We start from the raw sequence: 24,229 nt of genomic DNA, 5'->3' as shown, positions 1-24,229 counted from the left end.
CAGTGGAAACAGTGTCAGACTTTATTTTGGGGGGCTCCAAAATCACTGCAGATGGTAACTGCAGCCATGAAGTTAAAAGATGCTTACTCCTTGGAAGAAAAGTTATGACCAACCTAGATAGCATATTGAAAAGCAGAGATATTACTTTGCCGACAAAGGTCTGTGTAGTCAAGGCTATGGTTTTTCCAGTAGTCATGTATGGATGTGAGAGTTGGACTGTGAAGAAGGCTGAGCACCGAAGAATTGATGCTTTTGAAGTGTGGTGTTGGAGAAGACTCTTGAGAGTCCCTTGGACTGCAAGGAGATCCAACCAGTCCATTCTGAAGGAGATCAACCCTGGGATTTCTTTGGAAGGAATGATGCTAAAGCTGAAACTCCAGTACTTTGGCCACCTCATGTGAAGAGTTGACTCATTGGAGAAGACTTTGATGCTGGGAGGGATTTGGGGCAGGAGAAGAAGGGGACGACAGAGGATGAGATGGCTGGATGGCATCACTGACTCGACGGACATGAATCTGGGTGAACTCTGGGAGTTGGTGATGGACAGGGAGGCCTGGCGTGCTGCGATTCGTGGGGTCTCCAAGAGTCGGACACAACTGAGCGACTGAACTGAACTGAACTGATAGAGTTTTTTTTAATTAATTTATTTTTAATTGAAGAATAATTGCTTTACAGAATTTTGTTGTTTTCTGTCAAACCTCAACATCAGTCAGCCATAGGTATACATATAGCCCCTCCCTTTTGAACCTCCTTCCCACCTCCCACCCCATCCCACCCCTCTAGGTTGATACAGAGTCCGTGTTTGAGTTTCCTTAGCCATACAGCAAATTCCCATTGGCTATCTATTTTACATATGGTAATGTAAGTTTTCATGTTACTCTTTTCCATACATCTCACCCTCTCCTCCCCTCTCCCCATGTCCATGAAACTGTTCTCTATGTCTTTCTCCATTGCTGCCCTGTAAATAAATTCTTCAGTACCATTTTTCTGGATTATATATATATATGCATTAGAATACACTATTTATCTTTCTCTTTCTGACTTACTTTACTCTGTATAATAGGCTCTAGGTTCATCCACTTCATTAGAACTGATTCAAATGCATTCCTTTTTATGGCTGAGTAATATTCCATTGTGTATATATATCACAGCTTCTTTATCCATTCATCTGTCAATGGACATCTAGGTTACTGCCATGTTCAAGGTGTTGTAAATAGTGCTGCAGCAGAGAGTGGGATACATGTGTCTTTTTCAATTTTGGTTTCCTCAGGGTATATGCCTAGGATTGGGATTGCTGGGTCTATGGTGGTTTTATTCCTAGATTTTTAGGGACTCTCCATACCATTTTCCACTGTGGCTGTATCAATTTACATTCCTACCAACAGTGCAAGAGTGTTCGCTTTTCTTCACACCCTCTCCAGCATTTATTGTTTATAGACATTTTGATGATGCCCATTCTGACTGGTGTGACGTGATATCTCATTGTAGTTTTGATTTGCATTTCTCTAATAATGAGTGATGTTGAGCATCTTTTCATGTGTTTGTCAGCATCTGTATGTCTTCTTTGGAGAAATCTCTGTTAAGTCTTTTTCCCACTTTTTGATTGGGTTGTTTGTTTTTCTGGTATTGAGTTATATGAACTGCTTATATATTTTGGAAATTAATCCTTTGACAGTTGTTTCATTTGCTATTATTTTCTCCCATTCTGAGGGTTTTCACCTTATAGTTTCCTTTGCTGTGAAAAAGCTTTTAAGTTTAATCAGGTCCCACTTGTTTACTTTTGTTTTTATTTCCGTTACTCTAGGAGGTGGGTCATAGAGGATCTTGATTTGATTTATGTCATCGAGTGTTCTGCCTATGTTTTCCTCTAAGAGTTTTATAGTTTCTGGTCTTATGTTTAGGTCTTTAATCCATTTTGATTTTATCTTTGTGTATGGTGTTAGGAAGTGTTCTAATTTCATTCTTTTACATGGAGCTTTCCAGTTTTCCCAGCACCATTTATTGAAAAGGTTGCCTTTGCCCCATTGTGTATTTTTCCCTTCTTTGTCAAAAATAAGGTGCCCATAGGTGCATGGGTTTATTTCTGGGCTTTCTATCTTGTTCCATTTGTCTATATTTCTGTTTTTGTGCCAGTACCATACTGTCTTGATGACTGTAGCTTTGTAGTATAATCTGAAGTCAGGAAGGTTGATTCCTCCAGGTCCATTCTTCTTTCTCAAGACTGCTCTGGCTATTTGGGGTCTTTTCTGTTTCCATATGGATTGTGAAATTTTTTGTTCTAGTTCTCTGAAAAATGCCATTGGTAATTTGATAGGGATCACATTGAATCTGTAGATTGCGTTTGGTAGTATAGTCATTTTCACAATATTGATTCTTCCTACCCAGGGACATGAAATATCTCCCCATCTGTTTATGTCATCTTTTATTTCTTTCATTCAGTTCAGTTCAGTTCAGTTGCTCATCCGTGTCTGACTCTTTGCGACCCCATGAATCGCAGCACGCCAGGCCTCCCTGTCCATCACCAACTCCCGGAGTTCACTCAGACTCACGTCCATCGAGTCAGTGATGCCTTCCAGCCATCTCATCCTCTGTCATCCCCTTCTTCTCCTGCCCCCAATCCCTCCCAGCATCAAAGTCTTCTCCAATGAGTCAACTCTTCGCATGAGGTGGCCAAAGTACTGGAGTTTCAGTTTTAGCATCATTCCTTCCAAAGAAATCCCAGGGTTGATCTCCTTCAGAATGGACTGGTTGGATCTCCTTGCAGTCCAAGGGACTCTCAAGAGTCTTCTCCAACACCACACTTCAAAAGCATCAATTCTTCGGTGCTCAGCCTTCTTCACAGTCCAACTCTCACATCCATACATGACTACTGGAAAAACCATAGCCTTGACTAGACAGACCTTTGTTGGCAAAGTAATGTCTCTGCTTTTCAATATGCTGTCTAGGTTGCTCATAACTTTTCTTCCAAGGAGTAAGCATCTTTTAACTTCATGGCTGCAATCACCATCTGCAGTGATTTTGGAGCCCCCCAAAATAAAGTCTGACACTGTTTCCACTGTTTCCCCATCAATTTCCCGTGAAGTGATGGGACCAGATGCCATGATCTTTGTTTTCTGAATGTTGAGCTTTAAGCCAACTTTTTCACTCTCCTCTTTCACTTTCATCAAGAGGCTTTTTAGTTCCTCTTCACTTTCTGCCATAAGGGTGGTGTCATCTGCTTATCTGAGGTTATTGATATTTCTCCCGGCAATCTTGATTCCAGCTTGTGTTTCTTCCAGCCCAGCGTTTCTCATGATGTACTCTGCATATAAGTTAAATAAGCAGGGTGATAATATACAGCCTTGACGTACTCCTTTTCCTATTTGGAACCAGTCTGTTGTTCCATGTCCAGTTCTAACGGTTGCTTCCTGGCCTGCATACAGATTTCTCAAGAGGCAGGTTAGGTGGTCTGGTATTCCCATGTGTTTCAGAATTTTCCACAGCTTAGTGTCTTATAATTTTCTGTGTACAGTTCTTTTGTCTCCTTGGGTAAGTTTATTCCTATATATTTAATTTTTGTTGCAATGGCAAATGGGATTGATTCCTTAATTTGTCTTTCTGATTTTTTTTTTCATTGTTAGCATATAGAAGTGCAAGTGATTTCTATATATTGATTTTGTATCTTTCAACTTTGCTAAATTCACTGACTAGCTCTAGTAATTTTCTGATATTATCTTTAAGGTTTTCTATGTACAGTATCATGTCATCTGCAAACAATGAGAGTTTTACTCTTCTTTTCTGATCTGGATTCCTTTTATTTCTTTTTCTTCTCCTAATGCTATAGCTAGGACTTCCAGAACTATGTTGAAAAATAGTGGTGAAAGTGGACATCCTTGTCTTGTTCCTGATCTTAGGGGAACTGCTTTCAGTTTTTCATCATTGAAAATAGTGTTTGCTGTAGGTTTATCATATATGGCCTTTACTTTGTTGAGGTAGGTTTCTTCTATGCCCATTTTTTAAATAGTTTTAATCGTAAATGGGTGCTGAATTTTGTCAAAGGCTTTTTCTGCATCTATTGAGATATCATATGGTTTTTATCTTTCAATGTGTTAATATGATGTATCACATTGATTGACTTCCACATATTGAAGAATCCTTGCATCCCTGGAATAAACCCAACTTGATCATGGTGTATGAGCTTTTTGATGTGTTGCTCAATTCTGTTTGCTAAGATTTTGTTGAGGATTTTTGCATCTATGTTCGTCTATGGCCTGTAGTTTTCTTTTCTGTGTTATCTTTGTCTGGTTTTGGTATCAGGGTGATGGTGGCCTTGTAGAATGAGTTTGGAAGTGTTCTTTCCTCTGCAGTTTTTTGAGAGCATTTTAGAAGGATAGGCATTAGCTCTTCTCTAAATGTTTGATAGAATTCTCCTGGGAAGCCATCTGACCCTGGGCTTTTGTTTTCTAGGAGATTTTTGATCACAGCTTCAATTTCAGTGCTTATAATTGAGTTGTTCATAATTTCTATTTCTTCCTGGTTCAGTCTAAGTTTAGAAGGTTGAACTTTTCTAAGAATCTGTCCATTTCTTCCAGGTTATCCATTTTATTGCCATATAATTGTTCATAACAGTCTCTTAGAATCCTTTGTATTTCTGCACTGTCTGTTGTAACCTCTCCTCTTTCATTTCTAATTTTGCTGATTTGATTCTTCTCTCTCTTTGTTTCTTGATGAGTCTGGCTAAAGGCTTGTCAGTTTTGTTTATCCTTTCAAAGAACCAGCTTTTAGTTTTATTAATCTTAACTATTGTTTCTTTCATTTCTTTTTCATTTATTTCTACTCTGATCTTTATGATTTCTTTCCTTCTACTAATTTTGGGTTTTTTTTTTTAAGTTCTTCTTTTTCCAGTTGTTTTAGGTGTAAAGTTAGGTTGTCTATTTGATGCTTTTCTTGTTTCTTGAGGTAGGATTTTATTGCTGTAAACTTCCCTCTTAGAACTGCTTTCGCTGCATCCCAGGGTTTTGAGTTGTCATGTTTTCATTTGTAGTTTTTTTAATGATGGTCATTCTTACTGGTCTGAGGTGGTACTTCATCATAGTTTTGATTTGCAGTTCTCTAATAATTAGTGATGATGAGCATTTTTTCAGGCGCCTATTGGTCATCTGTATGTCTTCTTTGAAGAAATATCTATCTAGGTCTTCTGCCCAGGTTTTGATTGTGTTGTTTGCTTTTTTGTTATTGGAATTACATGACCTGTTTGTATATTTTGGAAATTAAGCTCTTGTTGGTCGTATCATCTGCAGATATTTTCTCCTAGTCCATAGTTTGTCTTTTCATTTTGTTATGGTTTCTTTTGTTGTACAGAAGCTTGTAAGTTTGATTAGGTTCCATTTGTTTGTTTTTACTTTTATTCCTATTGCCCTGGAGGATGGACCTAAGTAAACATTGGTATGATTTATGTCAGAGGATGTTTAGCCTATGTTCTCTTCTAGGAGTTCTATGTGGTATGTCTTATTTGTAAGTCTTTAAGCCATTCATAAAACTAAGATCATGGCATCTGGTCCCATCACTTCATGGGAAATAGATGGGGAAACAGTGTCAGACTTTACCTTTTTGGGCTCCAAAATCACGGCAGATGGTGATTGCAGCCATGAAATTGAAAGACACTTACTCCTTGGAAGGAAAGTTATGACCAACATAGATAGCATATTAAAAAGCAGAGATATTACTTTGCCAACAAAGGTCTGTCTAGTCAAGGCTATGGTTTTTCCAGTAGTCATGTATGGATGTGAGAGTTGGACTGTGAAGAAAGCTGAGCACCGAAGAATTGATGCTTTTGAAGTGTGGTGTTGGAGAAGACTCTTGAGAGTCCCTTGGGCTGCAAGGAGATCCAACCAGTCCATTCTGAAGGAGATCAGTCCTGGGTGTTCTTTGGAAGGACTGATGCTGAGGCTGAAACTCCAATACTTTGGCCACCTCATGCAAAGAGTTGACTCATTGGAAAAGACCCTGATGTTGGGAGGGATTGGGGGCAGGAGGAGAAGAGGACAACAGAGGATGAGATGGCTGGATGGCATCACCGACTCAATGGACATGAGTTTGAGTGAACTCTGGGAGTTGGTGATGGACAGGGAGGCCTGGCGTGCTGCGATTCATGGGGTCGCAAAAGAGTCAGACATGACTGAGTGACTGAACTGAACTGAAGCCATTTTGAGTTTATTTTTGTGTATTGTTTGGAGGTATATTTGAACTTCATTGATTTACATGTGTTTGTCCAGCTTTTCAACACCACTTGCTAAAGAGACTGCCTTCCCCTTTTATATTTTTGTTTCCTTTGTTGAAGATTGATTGTCCATAAGTGTGTTTTATTTCTAGTCTATTATGTTCCTTTGATCCAAAGTCTGTTTTTGTGCCATACCATGCTATTTTGATTACTATGGCTAAGTAGTATTGTCTGAAGTCTTGGACAGTTATGCTTCCTGCTTTCTTCTTTTTCCTCAGTATTTCTTTGGCAATTCTGGGTCTTTTATGGTTCCACATAAATTTTAGGATGATTTGTGAAATATTATTCTGTGATAAATGTCATGGGTAATTTGATAGGGACTGCATTAAATCTGTAGATTGCTTTGGGTAGTATGGCCATTTTAACAACCAATGAGACTTGTTAAATTTAAATAAGTGTTGAGGAATAACATTAATATAATATAACCTCTACTGTTATTTGTATTACCTTTAGAAAGTAACATAACCTTGTGTATATCTCATAAACATGTTGGTAAGATTGGAAGAATTTATGCTTATATGTTGTGGAATAGAGTAAGTTATTCCATAAGTATTAGTTTCATTTGTTATTACTAACAGTATTCATGGGCTTCCCTCACAGCTCCGTTGGTAAAGAATCTGCCTGCAATACAGGAGACCCAGGTTCGATTCCTGGGTTGGGTCTGGAGAAGGGAAAGACTACCCACTCCAGTGTTCTCACCTGGAGAATCCCATGGACAGAGGAGCCTGGCAGGCTACAGTCCACAGAATCGCAAGAGTCAGACATGAGTTAGTGACTAAATCGCTACCTCCAACAGTATTCATATTAATGAAATCGACAATTCCAGATAATTGGAACATGAGTGGCTGCAGGGATGAATAAGAGGAAAACAGAAACTCGTTAAATTTCTTCTCCCTTTCGGGGGATAAGTTAAAGATACTACTGAATAGAAATATATGTATAAATATGTGCTTTAAATTTTAAAGGAAAACTACTAAAACAACAAAATGGAATAGGCAAAATTCAATCAATCTTATAAAAGGCAGGAAAAGAAAGCATACTAAAACATTGGGGCTACCCTGGTGGTATGGAGGATAAGAAGCCGCCTGCCAGTGCAGGGACCATGGGTTCAATCCTTGGTCTGGGAAGATTCCACATGCCGTGGAGCAACTCAGTGAGTGCGTCACAACTACTGAGCCTAAACTCTAGAGCCCATGAGCCACAACTACTGAGGCCTGCGTGCCTAGACCTGTGCTCCACAACAAGAGAAGCTGCTGCAATGAGAATCCTGTGCGCAGCAACCAAGAGTAGTCCTGCTCACTGCAGCTGGAGAAAACCCCCACGGAACAGCAAAGGCCCGGTGCAGCCAAATAAATACATTTTTTAAAATGTTAAAAAATGATAGTAAATTTGAAAGAATAAAGCAGAACTTTTAAGTAATCATAATAAGTATGAATGGACTACATTCTATTAAAGTTTGGAGTGGTTTTAATAAATAAATAAATCAGCTTGTGCTGTATATGAGGCTCTTTAAAACAAAATGACATAGAAAAATACATGCCAAGAAAATGTTAACAAAAAATTATACTTAGCAGTAGTAACATCAGACAAAATAGAATATAAGGCAAGAAGGATTGTCTAAGATAAAATTTTTTCATATTGATATGTTACATTTCAATAAATTCAATACATATGGCTAAAGATACAGTTTTAAAATATAAAAACAAAAACCTGATAGATTTGGAAAATGCAAATCAAAACCATAACCAAATACCATTTCATACATAATAGGTTAGCTATAATCAAAAAGACAATTACAAGTGTTGGTGAGAATGTAGAGAAGTTGGAACCCTTTTACATTCTTTGGTGGGAATGTAAAATGGTACAGCTGCTTTGAAGAACAGTCTGGCAGTTACTCAAAAAGTTAAATATAGGGTTATATGACCTAGCACATTTGCTCCTGGGCATATATCCAAGAGAAATGAAAACATATGTCTACACAAAAAGTTGTGGGTGAACATTCATAGTAGCATTATTCATAATAGCCAAGAAGTGGAAACAACCCAAATGTCCATTAGCTAATGAAAGATACCTAGGAGGTAGTGTATCCATATACTCCAATATCATTTGGCAACAAAGAAGAATGGAATACTGATCCGTGCTACAATACAGATGAAACTTGGAAACATTATACTAAGTGAAAGAAGCCAGTGTGACAGAAGACCAGGTGCTGTATGATTCCATTTATACAAAATATCTAGAGCAGGAAAGTCTATAAAGACAGAAAAAGCAGATTAGTAATGGCACCCCACTCCAGTACTCCTGCCTGGAAAATCCCATGGACAGAGGAGCCTCGTGGGCTGCAGTCCATGGCGTCGCTACTAGTCGGACACGACTGAGCGACTTCCCTTTCACTTTTCACTTTCATGCATTGGAGAAGGAAATGGCAACCCACTCCAGTGTTCTTTCCTGGAGAATCCCAGGGACAGGGGAGCCTGGTGCGCTGCCGTCCATGGGGTCGCAAAGAGTCGAACACGACTGAAGCGACTTAGCAGCAGCAGCAGCAGCAGCAGTTGCCTAGAACTAGAGAGGTTGAAGGGAAGTACAGAATATGGACAATGGAAATATTCAAAATTTAATGTGGTCGTGGTTTGTACATCTGTGAATTATACTAAAAACCATTGAAATATATGCTTTAAATGACAGAATTATATGGTATGTGACTTGTAGTTTAACAAACCTCTTATAAAAGCAAATCCTAAAAGAGAAATATAAAGCAATATTGGTGAAAGTACAGATGAAAAAGCAGTTGTTTTGCAAATGTTTAATCATGCATGCACAGTAAATTATTCGGTAGAGCATTTAATATGTCCATATATGTCCACTAATGCTGAAGTGGGACCTGACCTCAGCAGCTTTAATATCATTCCCACTGATGGAGTTCAAAGGCCATGGTTCTTCTTCCTTGTTTTTTAAATGATTAATTAATTTGGGGGGCTGCGCTGGGTCTGTGTTGCAGCCGGTGGGCTTTCTCTAGCTGTGGTGAGCAGGAGCTGCTCTCTAGTTGCAGTACTCGGGCTTCTCCTTGTGGTGGCTTCTCTTTCTGTGGATCTAGGATGTGTGGACCTCAGTAGTTGCAGCACGTGGGCTCAGTGGTTGTTGCATGCAGGCTTAATTGCCCTGTGGCATGTGGACTCTCCCTGGACCAGGGTTTAAACTGGTGTCTCCTACATTGGAAGATGGAATTCTCAACCACTGAACCACCAGGGAAATTCAAGGCCATGGTTCAACTCCCAAATTCTGATACCAGTTTACTCTGGGCCCTGGGGAGAATCACTCTACCCCTCTGGACCTTATTTTTTCACTTGTAAAATGAGAAGGAAAGAGACCTTCCATAATGATCTTAGTGGAAGCAACTTTCTTTTTCTTAATTTTTTTAATATAAATCTATTTATTTTAATTGGAGGCTAGTTACTTTACAATATTGAATTGGTTTTGCCATACATCAACATGAATCCGCCATGAGTGTACACGTGTTCCCCATCCTTAACCCCGCCTCCCACCTCCCTCCCCGTACCATCTCTCTGGGTCATCCCAGTGCACCAGCCCCAAGCATCCTGTATCATGCATCAAACCTGGACTGGTGATTCATTTCACATATGATAATATACACGTTTCAATGCCATTCTCCCAAATCATCCCACCCTTGCCCTCTCCCACAGAGTCCAAAAGACTGTTCTATACATCTGTGTTTCTTTTGCTGGCTGGAAGCGACTTTATTATTGATCATTTAGAAGCTTCTGTTCTCATATCCCATGAAGACCTGCGAGTTTCCCTTGATGTGCTGTTCCTGATCAACTCTGTGATACTGGCACAAGTTAGAGCCCTATGCAGCCAGCAGCAAACATCTGTACTGTGCAAAGAGAAAAGACAAGACAGTATGTTCATTTCACTTGGTAGAGGTCATTACCAGTCTGGACCTATAATATGTTCATTTCCATTTTTAAGGGATATATTTTGTCTTCTAATTAAGGCATTGTCTTTGTGGTTACATTCAAGAAATTTGTCTTTTACCAGCATTTCCTTGTTTGCATTTTCCTTTCTAAGGATCCTAGGAGTTCTTTCAAAAAATTGTAAGCCACTTTGATCAAGTAGATAAAGCCAGGAGGGAATTTGTTACTTTGTATTTAACTCTGACCAGTCAGTTAGAAATAGGGTGGACAGGTGGAAACGGGAAAAAATGAACTGAAAGGTCAGCGTGGCGGCATAATGGAATGAATGTGCTATTTAGAATCAGATCGGGATTTGGATCTTGGTCCATCTTGGTCCATCTTAGTTCATTCTTACTAGATGTATGACTTTGGACCTGTTCAACAATTTCTTTGAGCCTCAGTTTTCTCAACTGTAAAATGGAGACAATATTCTTTACCTTGTAGAATTGTAAGAATTAGAGATAATAATGGTAGCTGTTACCATTTCCAAGGACTAAATGCAGGAGCCACTTACAACAGCTACTTACTGCTCAAACGCACGGTGCTGAGGCACACTCTCTGCAGCATGAAAAACCATGGATTTGTGAATGCCTCTGATTGCTAAAAATTCCATCCTTATGTCTAGATGAAATATTCAGTCCTTTAACCTTCATCTGTTGTCCTGGTTTTATTGTTTGAATCATTGTCATCCTTATGATAGACTTTAGATACTAAAGCATATCCCATCCCTGGCACCAAGTGTCCTCTTGGCTAAGTACTCCCCATGGTCTCCATTTTTCCTTGTAGGACAAGGTTTCTAGATTCCCCACCATCCAGGATGTCAGTTGGTTGACAGCTGCTGTGATTTCCAGCTGAGACCACTGGTTAAAAATGGTCTGATTAACCCATGATTAAGCCTGTTTCCTTTCTTGGTAATTCTCATGGAGCCTTGAGTGTCATTAGCTTGTTTAGCAGCCTAGTCACAACCTTTGTTCTTGTTGAATTTGCTTTTATTTGAAACCTGTTAAATTTTTCAGATGGAGTTTTTTCAGAGTCAGGAGCTTGGTCCTTTTTTAACCTACAGTTGTACACACACACACATGCACACGCATACGTGTATATATACACTGAGTTTTTCCTGCATTTTCAGATGAGAAAACAGAGCGGTTAAATAGTTTGTGTAGACATATATATTTCTAAATGTATGTGTATATCCATTATATTCATTTACATGAAGAGTTCCAGAAAGCACTAAACGCAGCATTAAAATAACACTGAATATTTAATATTTAAAATTTATTTTAATATTAAATCTAATATTTATAACATGTTCAATAAGTTTATAATAATGTAAGTTTAATATTTAAAATTTAATTTTTAATATTAAATTTATATTTAACATTGAAAACTTGCTATGAATCATCACTGACTTTTTATCCCATTTTCAGAGGAGGAAACAGAGAGGTTAAAAAGCTTGTGCAAATTTTCACAGCATGTGTGTGTTGAAACTGGGGCCCAAGCTGGTACTCTTGACCACTGCTCTACACTGACTCCTGACGTGGCACCAAGCCACGCACACACAATGGTACCACTTCCATCAGAGATGAAGACGCCCTTGAAATGCAAGTCTTCTTTGTGTCACAGTCTTTCCAGGTCCTTATCTGTACTGTGTCTGGTTGGGCTAGAGGATTTCTTATGTTCCTCTCAGCCCCAATATTCTGCATAAATCCACTAAGACTCTAATCACAGTGTGGAAGAGAAGTTAATTTTTAAATTTTCTTTCCCAGAAAATTGCGTTGAGCTCACACACAGAACTTCACATTTGCCCCTATTAAATTTTGTCTTATCAGATTTGTTGGGGGTGATAAGAGCTTCTGGAATCAGTGTTTCCATAGCAGCCACATTGCTAGCCCTCCGACTTGACAGCAGCATCTCCGGGCTGATGCTCAGATCCTGTTGGCCTTCTTCCAAATTACTGTTCACACACAGCTGCCCATACTGGCCTGCCAGGGCCTTGCTCAGCCACTAGAAATGCTTCTGAGACATGGGGACAACTCTGCATTCTGCGGTCTCCAGAATTGTTTTAATGATAGTCCCCAAATATTCTTTCCTGGAATAACCATCTAAGATGCAAACCCAGAGGAACCAGACTACAGTCTCTGAGTCAGAGTGACCCTGAGCAAGTCCCCTCACTCTGACTGTGGCCAGTAGGATCAGCTTTGAGGAGGCTGTGTGTGCTCCAGGGCAGAGGTGGGGTGAAGTTGAGGGGACATGAGAAGCTAGATCACACCCCACCCTGCCACCCTCTCCTCTGCAAGTTCAACCCCATGATGACTGTGTGGGACACTTTCCCTTCCTCAGCAAGCTCCTTGTGCCATAAAATCAAGAGCTTCACTTGTGGTAAGAAGAATACGTTAGGACTTTTACTCTGGCCTTCTTTCCTCCAAACCTAAGCAAGAACCTTGTCTTTTCTCTGTCAACACACACCCCTTGTCTGCAAGGAAAAGAAGAATTCTTTTCATCATCAGATCTATTTTTTCGGTCATGCCCTGTCTCTGGAATACAAATGCAGACCAAGCTGGTGCAGCGTTTGACTGATAGAGAAACTCTGGCACTATTTTGGGAAAGCTTGGAGAAAATCTCTTCTTTGGTTCTGGAGATTTTTCTTTCTCATTGACAGCAGATAGGATGAATAGAACAATTGTCTTTTTCTTAAGTGATTATGCAGTGGAGGATACGTTCATTTCTAGGACATGTGCTATGAATCTGCAGCAAGGAAAAGTACACGCAATTGTGCAAATTTCCTGTTAATTTCCCCTCTTTGTTTTGAAATGATGCTTGTTTGTTGGAAAACGTTTGTAGTCAAGGCTGGGGAGAAGCTTGTCTCACTGCGTCCCACCTGAGGGAAGAACATTGTGATTAGATAACACCTTTAACCTAGAATTTCTGCCCCGAAGACAAAGATAGAAATAAGATGGGATTCTTTGCTCCGAGGAAAGGTGGTGGAGACGCAGCCTCTGTTATAGCCTCTCTGTTTTCTTTGGAGGGTAGGGTGTGCTCAGTTGTGTCTGACTCTATGACCCCATGGACTGTAGCTGGCCAGGCTCCTCTGTCCATGGGGGATTCTCCAGGCAAGAATACTGGAGGGGGTTGCCATGCCCTAATCCAGGGGATCCTCCCAACCCAGAGATTGAACCCAGGTCTCCCACGTTACAGACAGATTCTTTACCATCTGAGCCATCAGGGAAGCCCTTTTGGAGGTGGGGGAGAAGTGTTTGTTTTGTTCTCAAAGACAAGTAAGTTAAGACATTTGCACAGTGTCACATTCAGACAGAGGAAGCTGTAACTAGATAATGTGTGAATTTTATAGGACTTGCCTTCCACAGAAAGTCAGAGCTAGATACCCTTGGTCTGCCTTCTGTCTCCCAGAAGCCTGGCTTTCTATCCCCTTGTGATAAAAAGAATGAGTGGTGACCTAGCTCAGACATGGATGATATCCTTAATTTTGACAAGTCCTAAAATAAGCACAAAGAGTTTATGTGCCTTAATGAGGGTCATGCAATACTGAGGTCAACTCCTGACTCTAAATCCAAAATTCTTTCCACGCAGTCTCAAGGGCCAGGTCTCCTTCAGGTGAAGAGCAGATAGAAGCCACCCAGGTCAGGGTTTCCAGGAAAGGCTTCCACTGACCTCAGGTTTCCTCTCTAGCCTGTGTACCCAGCCTCAAGGGCACTGGAGAAGAAGGTGAATGAAAAAAGATACTTGTGCCAAACGCGCCAGCTTTGAGCTCAGGGTAAGCAATACTGTTTTTCCGCCTGGAGCGAGGATAATAAAGGGCCCGAGGTTCGTTTTGGGCAGCCTGTCTCTTTGGACATCTGTGACCAACCGCTGCTGAGAGCACGTCTTCCATTTGCCATCGTGTTGCTCTCAAGGACAAAATAGATTCTGTTCCAACTTAGTGAACTGTGGTGACAGCAGTTATTCTGGTTTTCAAGCTCTCCTTGGTTCATTTCTTCTGTTGATTGATCTGTCATCACCGGACCTTCTTCCAGCTCTGCCTCCCTCTTGGCCCAGTCAGGACCCCTTCCAGAGCGGATCAGTTCGTTACCCCGTGGTTGCCCACCCCTTGTCCCTGACTCACCATGCAGATATCTTGCCCATGCCAGGCTCTGACCACAGCAGGGCATTCCCACCAGATGCATTGCTGATCAAGAGGCCCCTAAAATGAAGCATTTGGAAACCTTTTGAGCTGGAATCCCTGGCGAGGCACTGGGGCAGCCATATTTCCTCATGCCCTTGGACCTACCACAGCCCAGCCTGTCTGACTGCTGCTGGCAGCAAAACTAGGGAGCCCATTTTCCTGGTGACAATGGGACTTGGAGACCAGTGTTCCCTGAACACTGTCTCAGGTGTAATAATAGATGTTCCTGAACTGGTTGCCATCTGTGCTCCATATTTGCAGGCGTTTTTACCTTGATCCAAGAATAAGTCATTTCCTCTGCTCGATCTTACTTTTTATGGTAAATACAACCCTGGTGAGAGACTGAACATACATATAAATAATGGCCAGACCAAACGCAGCAGTGGAACTCTGACCCACAACCCCTGCAGCAGCAAGGCCAGCCCTTGGACAGTGACAGCCTTTTCTGTTGTGGTTGTTGTTGAAATCACCACTCCTCCTCACCCTACCCCCACCCTCCCACTCGGGACCAACTGAAAAAGGCCAAATAAGCTCCCCCAAGAAATCCCACAGGATGCACCACTTCTAGTTAGCTGCCTCCAGCTTCCCCATACCAGCAAACTCCAATTAGAGTATACCTGAAGCCTTCCAGTGTTTCCACTGTAAAGCTATCCCACTCCCCTGCCTGCCTTTAAGTCTCTGCCAAACCCAAGAGATGGTGGCTGACTGACTCCCTTGCCACAACAAGCTCTGAATAAATAGCCTCTGCCTGTTCTCTTTTGGGAAGCCTTTGTTTATTTCCACTCTGGGTAAGTCATCCAGCTCTTCAGCTCCTGCCCCTTCCTACCCTTGACTGCTCAAAGCGAAGATACACTCCGTAATGGAAAGGGAGTGATGTTATGGTGACGGGCTCCATTTCCCTTAAAATAACACAATAAAATGACAGCAGAGGAACAGAAAAGCATCTTTTCTTCCCCTTCGTGTTTGGCTTTGTCTCTGCATTACCCACGCAGATGTTAAAGGAAAGTGGCCACCCTGGGGCTGAGGCTCCGCTGAATGGGAAACTCAAGGACAGAGTTTGAAGGATTTGAAATCCCCTGGAAGAAGTGCCCTTTTGTACTTAGAGCTGCAGCCCCACCCCGTCCCCCATGTCACCCACCCCCTCATTTTCCTCTGGATACCTTTCTTCTAGCGAGATTCACGCCTATGGAGAGCTCCTTGGTCCCTCTAGAACCTCCGATTAGCAGCAATTAAAAAAAGGTCTTCCAGCAACTTGACACTTTTTGAAATGCTAATTGATGCTAAGCAGAGCCATCAGGCTGTCTTTCACACCTACCCAGTCCCTGCCCCCAGGCTTTTTTGCATATTTGAATCAATAAGTTTCTAAACCAAGGAAGTGTGAGATATGCAAATAGAGCGCTCCCAACCACCCTTGCTGAGACTGGTACCCGTAGAGACCTAGAAAATCCCAGAAAATCCCGGCAGCCCACCCCTCTCCTCCTGCAGTGCTTTTAACTTCTTCCAGTGGAATGCGCAGAGCTTCCTGGGCGTGACCTCTGTCCTTGGTTAGAGCTTTGTTTCAGCATTTGCATAAACTGGTTGACAAACACTTGGTCTAGTCCACTGCCTGAGCAATGAAATGGTGTAAAATGACACCAGTGTATATGACGTGTGAAAGAAAGGACGCAGAGATGAGACTGCTGAATTAGGTACAGGACTAGTTGATGTCCCCAGAGCAAAGAAAACCCTAAAATCGGGCAGAAACCATTTATTAGTTGTCTGTCAGTGGGTATATAATGTCCCAGTGTGATGACAGAATGCCAGAAGCGTGCCAAACCAGTGACATTTCTTAGAGCAGCAGGTGACCCTTAGGGCTGTCAGACAGTGATCCTGTTAGGGGAAACATACTGACTGACACCACCACCCTCCCCTCAGCCAAGCACCATAGTAACCATTTGCCTGAGCTATTTTACAACAGGAGGTCTTGGTAAGGAACACAGAACTAATAAGCCAACACCAACTGGAAGAGTTTGGAAAAGGTCTAAAGGAGACATTACCTGTCTGACCACCTCCCAGAATCCTTCTCGCAGGCATCCATCTTGGCTGAGTAATGCTTGCAGGAAGGACTCTTGACTCAGAATGATTGGCTAAAGACAACCGGAAACTGACTCCAATTACCATAAAACCTGAGGCTACATGCCACGTGGCAGAGCAGTTCTCCTGGGTTCCCTTACCCTACTGTTCTCCCCCCGGGCGCCCCTGCCCAATAAAGTCTCTTGCTTTGTCAACACATGTGTCTGCTTGGACAATTCATTTCCACGGCTTAGACAAGAGCCCACTTTTGGGCGCTGGAAGGGGTCCCTCTTCCTGCAACAATTCCATAGGAGTTTGAAGGGGCATGCAGTCATCTTTTGCCCTTACTTTAAAATAGTTCATGCTTTTAGAGATGGTCCCTAAAGGGCAGCAGAATACGCTATTCCCAAATAGGCTTCTTTGGCATAAGGATTACTGGGAACTGATTATTTTGGAGAAAAGGCAGATACAGAAGAAGCTCTAAAAGCAGAGTAGAGGACTTCCCTGGTGGCCCAGGGGTTGAGACTCTGCACTTCCAATGCAGGAGGCCTGTGTTTCATCCCTGGTCAGGGAACTAAGATCCCACATGAGCCCTACCACCTAGAAGTATTTTAAAAAATTTGTTTTTAATGAAAATCAGAGTAGAGCGTGCTGTTTGTACTGTTTTGTACATTGATGGGGGAAATCTCCATTTGTAAGAATATCCCTCTCTCTGTATCAGGAAGAGAAAGACTAAATCACAAGAAGCTCTTACCAGTGTGACTTAAATCTGCATAACAACCTTACCCATGTTCGCTGTGTTTTTCCTAGGAACCTCCCGTAACTTGTCTTCTACCCACCAACATCTTTCTTTTGTCAGTAGCTAAAGATGGTATTAAGGTGGTGGTTTGGGCCATTTCAGGGAGTTTTGCCCTGTTTTCCTGGGTATGCCCCGTTATACAGTCGATATCCATGTTATTAAACTTCAGTTTGTTTTTCTCTTGTTAATCTGTCCTTCATTACAGGGAGGGATCTGTCTCAGAACCTAGAAAGGAAGATGAAAAAGTACTTTTCTCCCCTATATCCCCACCCCCAGGGCAGCCCCAGGACCTGCATGAAGCTGTCTTCATAACCCATCCTTGCAACTGGTGTTGCCTCCAGCCCTGCAGGCCACAAGCTCCTCTCTCTTGGGCCTTCTTGTTCCCAAGCCCTAGTAAAGCAGTCCTTCTGACAATGATGGTCCCCTTTATCAAATGTTGCTAAGGTTCCTGTAAGCCCTCTTCCCAACTAGGCCTCAACCCCTGGCCTTCTGAGGCCTTCCTTAGGAGTTACCACTAAATCAGTTTAAAGAGAATACCCTACACCTGATATTCGATCAAGTTCTCCATCCTCAACCTTTGATGTTCCAAATCCTTGGCCTGCCTTTAGCAAGGATCCTGTTAGCTCAGTTTGATTTTGGTCAGCCTTGGCCTGCAGTGGCTTGGAGCAGGGCTTGGGTTCCCAGCCAGGGACTGGTGCCAGGTCACAGCAGTGAAAGAACCAGATCCTAGCCAGTCAACCAGGAGTCAGTGACAAGGGCCTTGGCCCTTCAACTTTGCAGAAAAGAATTCCCACAGAGACAGAAAATAGTGAAACAAGTAAAGTTTATTAAGAGGAAAAAAGAGTACAGTACGTGTGGATAGACATACATGCAGACTCAGAGAGAGTCTCTTAGTCACCTCGTGACAGTTTGAATTACTTTTATGGGGCATTTCTTCTGGGTTTCCTTTGGCCAATCATTTTTGATTTGCCTGGTTCACAATCTGTATTTGATATATCTCAGGATCCTCCCATGTGTGTACACACACCTCTTAGGCAAGATGGGTTCTACTGAAGAGGGTTGTGGGTAGCATGGCATTAGTTAGCATCACTCCCCTTTGACCTCCAAGGAGCTTTTCTACACATGTGCAGGGCCCAGTCTTCTCCCTTAATTGTCTTGCTATTCTCATCTTGGAGTTTTGGTCCCTAGGGAACAAATCTTCAATCACTTTACCCTGGAGGGAGCCCATCTACTTCCTGCCTCGTGTTTAGCAAGAATCCCTCACCCTTGATGTTTCCTCTTAGTAATTTTCTGTCCACTGGCCCCTTCCCCGGCTTCTTGGCTAGAAATCCCCACTGTATTTGCTGGCTATGGAGTGGAGCCCCATTCCTTCCCTACCCCTCTCTCTCTTATTGCAGTAGTCTTGAACAAAGTCTTCCTCACTGCTTCAACAAGTATCAGAATAGATTTTCCTTTATCTCTTCTACAGGACACTGCTCCTTCTGCCAGGACTTGGTATAGCTGGCTTTTAGGTTTATAGCAGTATCCCCCAGCTGGCATCCTGGGATGGAGGAGAATGGAGCTGTTGCCTTTGATCATCAGTCTCCCCTTCATCCCCTCTTAATAGTGCCAGCCCCTCTCCTTGGCACAGGATTCAGGCATGGGCCATTCCTTGGACACAAGCTTGTCCACTTGTGCTGGTCCTGATATACAGACAGTAGCAGAAAGAAGTCTCTTCTGTTGAGGTTGCCAAGCAGGGAAGATGCTAAATGGGGGTTTTGCCTCCATCCCCTCAATGGGGGTATCACTCCTGCAGTTGACCAGAATGAAGCTGAGATGCAGAGGGCAGGAAGGTACCAGAGGGAAGAGTCCTGAGGGTGTCCGGCTGGCCTCGGACATTTCTGAGGCCAGGCCATTCGCTTTGGGTCTGACTTGGGATGTTTCTCAATAGTAGCCGAAAGCCCTGAGAACGGCAGGGCAATGTTTCAGTTGCCCTTTGTACAGTCCCTGAACTACCCTCCTGTACCTTACTCATGGGGCCCCAGGAGCACCTCCTATGCCATTTCCTGGCCCCGCCCAGGTGGGACAGGGATGAAGAACATGCCTGCCAATGCAGGAAATGCAAGTTTGAACCCTGGGTCAGGAAGATCCCCTGGAGAAGTGGCAACCCACTCCAGTATTTTTGCCTGGGAAATCCCATGGACAGAGGAGCCTATGGGCTATAGTCCATGGGGTCACAATGTGTCGGGCATGACTAAGCAAGTGAGCGTTCAAACATGCTTATGCTCTCTGAGACAGCCTTGACACTGAGCAAGTCTGAACAGGGTCTGGCTTTCCTTTTCTCTTTACAGCTGCTCTGCAATCTCTCACGATAATACACCAAGGCAGTGTTTTTCAAATTTGAGCAAAGAACAGTCCCCATTCAAAGAAAAAAAAAAAAAAAAAAGAAAGGTAACAGACTGCCTGAATGAATTTAAATTGTTTTTATACTAAGTGCAAACATGTAACATATCCTCAGTTCAGTTCAATTCAGTTCAGTTGCTCAGTTGTGTCTGACTCTCTGTGACCCCATGAATCGCAGCACACCAGGCCTCCCTGTCCATCACCAACTCCCAGAGTTCACTCAGACTCATGTCCATCGAGTCGGTGATGCCATCCAGCCATCTCATCCTCTGTTGTCCCCTTTTCCTCCTACCTTCAATCCCTCCCAGCATCAGAGTCTTTTCCAATGAGTCAACTCTTCCCATGAGGTGGCCAAAGTATTGGAGTTTCAGCTTTAGCATCATTCCTTCCAAAGAACACCCAGGGCTGATCTCCTTCAGAATGGACTGGTTGGATCTCCTTGCAGTCCAAGGGACTCTCAAGAGCCTTCTCCAACACCACAGTTCAAAAGCATCAACATATCCTCATGGCTATATAAAACCAAAATAAAATTTCAACTATAAAACCAACAAAACTCAATTAAAAACAATAATTTAATGACAGATTATATTCTGCTAAAGCCACATTGCTAATATTGAGTTATTAGAAAATGCACTCTAGTTAGTTAGTCCTGAGTTTATATAGGAAATAAATGGTGGGAGAAACCCTTGGGCCAATTTCTGTTTCCTAGCATTGTAACATTTCCATTTCATTGTGATCTTCTGGAAGGAGGTAGGCACATCTGGATCTGAGACAGGAGCTGACTCCAGGTTCCCCTTGAGGTTCTGAGAACCTAGTTTGGGAACCCTGGATTATGAGGTACGCTCGTGCCCTTGGTGTCCCTGATGAGGCCCCTTGGGGATGATGGAGGAAGCCTGCCAGGAGGCACATGACCCTGGGCTCCTAAAACACTTGCTTCTTTGCATTTTGGTCTTAGGCTGTGCTGTGCTTAGTTGCTCAGTTGTGTCCGATTCTTTGTGACCCCATGGACTGTAGCCTGCCAGGCTCCTCTGTCCATGGAGATTTTCCAGGCAGGAATGCTGAAGTGGGTTGCCATGCCCTCCTCCAAGAGATCTTCCCAACCCAGGGATCGATGCCAGGTCTCCCACATTGCAGGCGGATTCTTTACCGTCCGAGCCACCTAGGCAGACAGGTGTAAATGCCCCCTCACAGAGAGAGCATGGCTGCCCCATGTCCCATTGGGAGAGCAAGAGGGTTCTTCTGATGATGAAAGTGCTCTCAGCATATTGAAGGGATAATGGAAGAATAGGAATGTATTTAAAAAATGATGTGAATTAGTGGAAAAACAGAACAATCTCTTTTTCAGAACTGTTAAAAAAAAAACTACTGAGAAGAAATAGGCCTGAGGTCCTGGGTAGGAAAGACAGGTGCAGAGAGGGGTTATTCCAGCACCTCAGTCCCCAGCCTTGAATCCTCTGCCTTCAGCCCCCAGAACCCCCAGTTCCCAGATCCTTGGTCTCCAGATTTAAACTCCAGCCCCTAGCCCCCAGCAGTCAGCATCCCCATTCCTTTCTGTTTTCTCAAAAACTTTATCCTATTATAAAGGACTTAAGCTTCATTCATCACCAAACACACTTTCTTTTTTTTTTTAAGTCCTTTTTTTGTAACAAAGGATATGTATAATAACTGCAATTAAAAACTTTAAAAAATTTCCTGTGACCATAATGCCTTCTTCAATTTTTCTGAAAGAAAATAATGAAAAATAACACTTTGGAAGTGCATGTCTTAATTCTTCTATGTTTAATAATTGCTATGAAAATTTATAATGCATAGTATGATATGTCATTTGGATAAAATACATACTATTCATCATTGTAATCGTAATCCAATTCAGAAATGTTCAAATTTAAGAAATATTTAAATACTTGGAGTATTACTGTCATAGGAAATTTTTTTTAAGTTTTAAATTTCAGTTATTTGATGATATAGTCCTTTGTGAGTTTTGACATAAAGTCGGAAGGAGTTCAGCGCGTTGAGGGAATTGTAACCAATCTCCTCCCATTCCTATTTACTTATTGATATGAATAAGAGTACTTGCATCGATGAAAATGAAAAACAGGAGTAAAATCTTTGCTGAATTCTATCTCATTCTAGTCGTAAGTACCGTGAGGGGCCACTTTTGGCAAATGTAAGATCAGACTCTCCTTGAAGTCCCTTTTCTTCCCTCTTCCTCTCAATAGAGTTTTATTGCTTTTTTAAATTAAATCATTATTCATTGTTTGCATTATTGCGAGTGTGCTCAGTCATGTCTGACTCTTGCGACGCCATGGACTATAGCCCTCCCGGCTCCTCTGTCCATGGGATTTTCCATGCAAGAATATTGGAGTGGTTGCCATTTCCTACTCTAAAATATTATTCATGGCTGAACCAGCAGTGGGCTGTGGTTATATTTCCTTTCTTGTACAATGATATTTGATTTTTTTTTTTCCCTATTCCTTAGTCTTCTACATGGCTAGTCCTAAACTCTGCTATGGAATGAAAAGTCTGCTTTCAGCATGATTAAACACATCACATGTAACTATAGTTTCCCTTTTTCCTTGGACATATTCTCCAAGTTCTTTCCTGCTCTAATATGGACTTTGCTCCTTGTATCTGTTACTCAGCAGTCACTGGAGACTTAGCAGGACTCACCTCTGTGTCATCTGGAAGAGTGTCCTTGTCTATCTCCTGAGCTGGATCCCAGGTCTTTGGTCTACCTTTATATTCAGTGGAACCCATCTTCACTGGCTTCCTGGGAAAGCATGTCAAATAAAGTCCTTGTTCTTCTCTAGGTACAAATACCAATGTTAAGTAGTTAGAATAGGAAAAAGGAGTCCAAAATGGTGGTGGCAAAAAGACAAAGAAAGGAAGAAACCTGTGAAAATGGAACAAAAGAAAATCCGAGGACTGGAGGGAGAACCTCAGGTGAAACAAACAGCCCTCCTGGCTAGCCCAGTTTACATGGGGCAGGCTCAGGGGGAGGAGACAAAACATTTAAAAAGAGGAGCCAAGAGGGATTGAAGCCTGCTTTCGTGCTTGGAGAAGACAATGGCAACCCACTCCAGTACTCTTGCCTGGAAAAATCCCATGGATGGAGGAGCCTCGTGGGCTGCAGTCCATGGGGTCGCTAAGAGTTGGACATGACTGACCATCTTCACTTTCACTTTTCACTTTCATGCATTGGAGAAGCAAATGGCAACCCAGTCCAGTGTTCTTGCCTGGAGAATCCCAGCGACGGGGAAGCCTGGTGGGCTGCCATCTATGGGGTTGCACAAGTCGGACACAACTGAAGCGACTTAGCAGCAGTAGCAGCTCATGCCTGAAGGGTGTACTGTCCTTTGCTTGCTGAATAAAACTGAGCTGTAACTGAGCTGTAACACTGGTCTACCATTTCAAATCTTTGCTGTGGCAAGACAAAACCGAGGAAATTACACCCTTCACGAACACCAATATTCAGGAAATCGAGAGGACAAAGAGATTATTGACATCATAGAAATGCAGTCAGCAAAATGAATCTAGAACACGGGTAACATAAAAAAACAGGTCATAAAACCGGTCATACAACCAGTTTTTTCAAGAAATAAATTTCAAGAGGGAAAAAAGCATTTGCAAGAAAATGATTTGCACAGAAAGTAGAGGAGAAAACAATAGATTAAAATATTTAAGAGAAAGTTTACAATGTGTGGATCTTACATGGATCCTGATTCAAACCAACTATATTTCTAAAAAGTCTGTGATATCTATGAAGCAATTGGAATTTTGAACTTTGGATTCTGATGATATTGTTCAATTTTATTTTAGATGTAAGTTATTCTCATATTTTGAAGTTCTGAACTGTCTTTTAGAGAGGCCCACTGATAAGCTTCCCTGGTGGCTCAGAAAATAAAGAATCTGCTGCATTGCAGGAGACCTGGGTTCAATCCCTGAGTCAGGAAGATCCCCTGGAGAAGGGAATGGCAACCCACTCCAGTATTCTTGCCTGGAGAATTTCATGGACAGAGGAGCCTGGCAGGCTGCAGTCGATGGGACTGCAAAAAGTCGGACATGACCGGTGACTAACTGATAGGAGGGGGAAATGTGGTTAGGGTATCGATGAAGCAAGATTGACCATGATCTGATCATAAGTGAATCTGGTTGTTAGGTAGATCGGAATTTATTATATTGTTGTCATCTTTACTTTTAAATATGTTTAAACTTTTACACAATAAATAGGTGCTTTTTTTTCCTTTTTAATGAGGAAAGCAATAACAAAGAGTCACTGTTTTTCCCCCAGACTTAAGCAATACCTCAGTTGGATATGAATTATAAGACAGAAATTCTTCCTCCTCAGAACTGTGAATGGGTTTTCCACTGTGAGTTTTCTAAAGCACAGTAAGGTTGGTTTCTGAAAGGTCTGATGTTTCTGCGAGACCTGGGTTGTTTAAAGTCTATTTTTCTCCCTTTCCATTAGTTTTTAAGAGTGTCCTTTTGTGTGTGTGTGTGTTTTCTTTTTATTATTTATTTTTGTTCTGTAATTTCTTAATCATATGACTTAGTATAGGTCTTGTTTCTCTCTATTTATTGTACTA

The sequence above is a fragment of the Oryx dammah genome, unplaced genomic scaffold, assembly GCF_014754425.2.
Source record: "Oryx dammah isolate SB20612 unplaced genomic scaffold, SCBI_Odam_1.1 HiC_scaffold_22, whole genome shotgun sequence".
NCBI lineage: Eukaryota > Metazoa > Chordata > Mammalia > Artiodactyla > Bovidae > Oryx > Oryx dammah.
Note: the sequence above shows the minus strand (reverse complement) of the source record.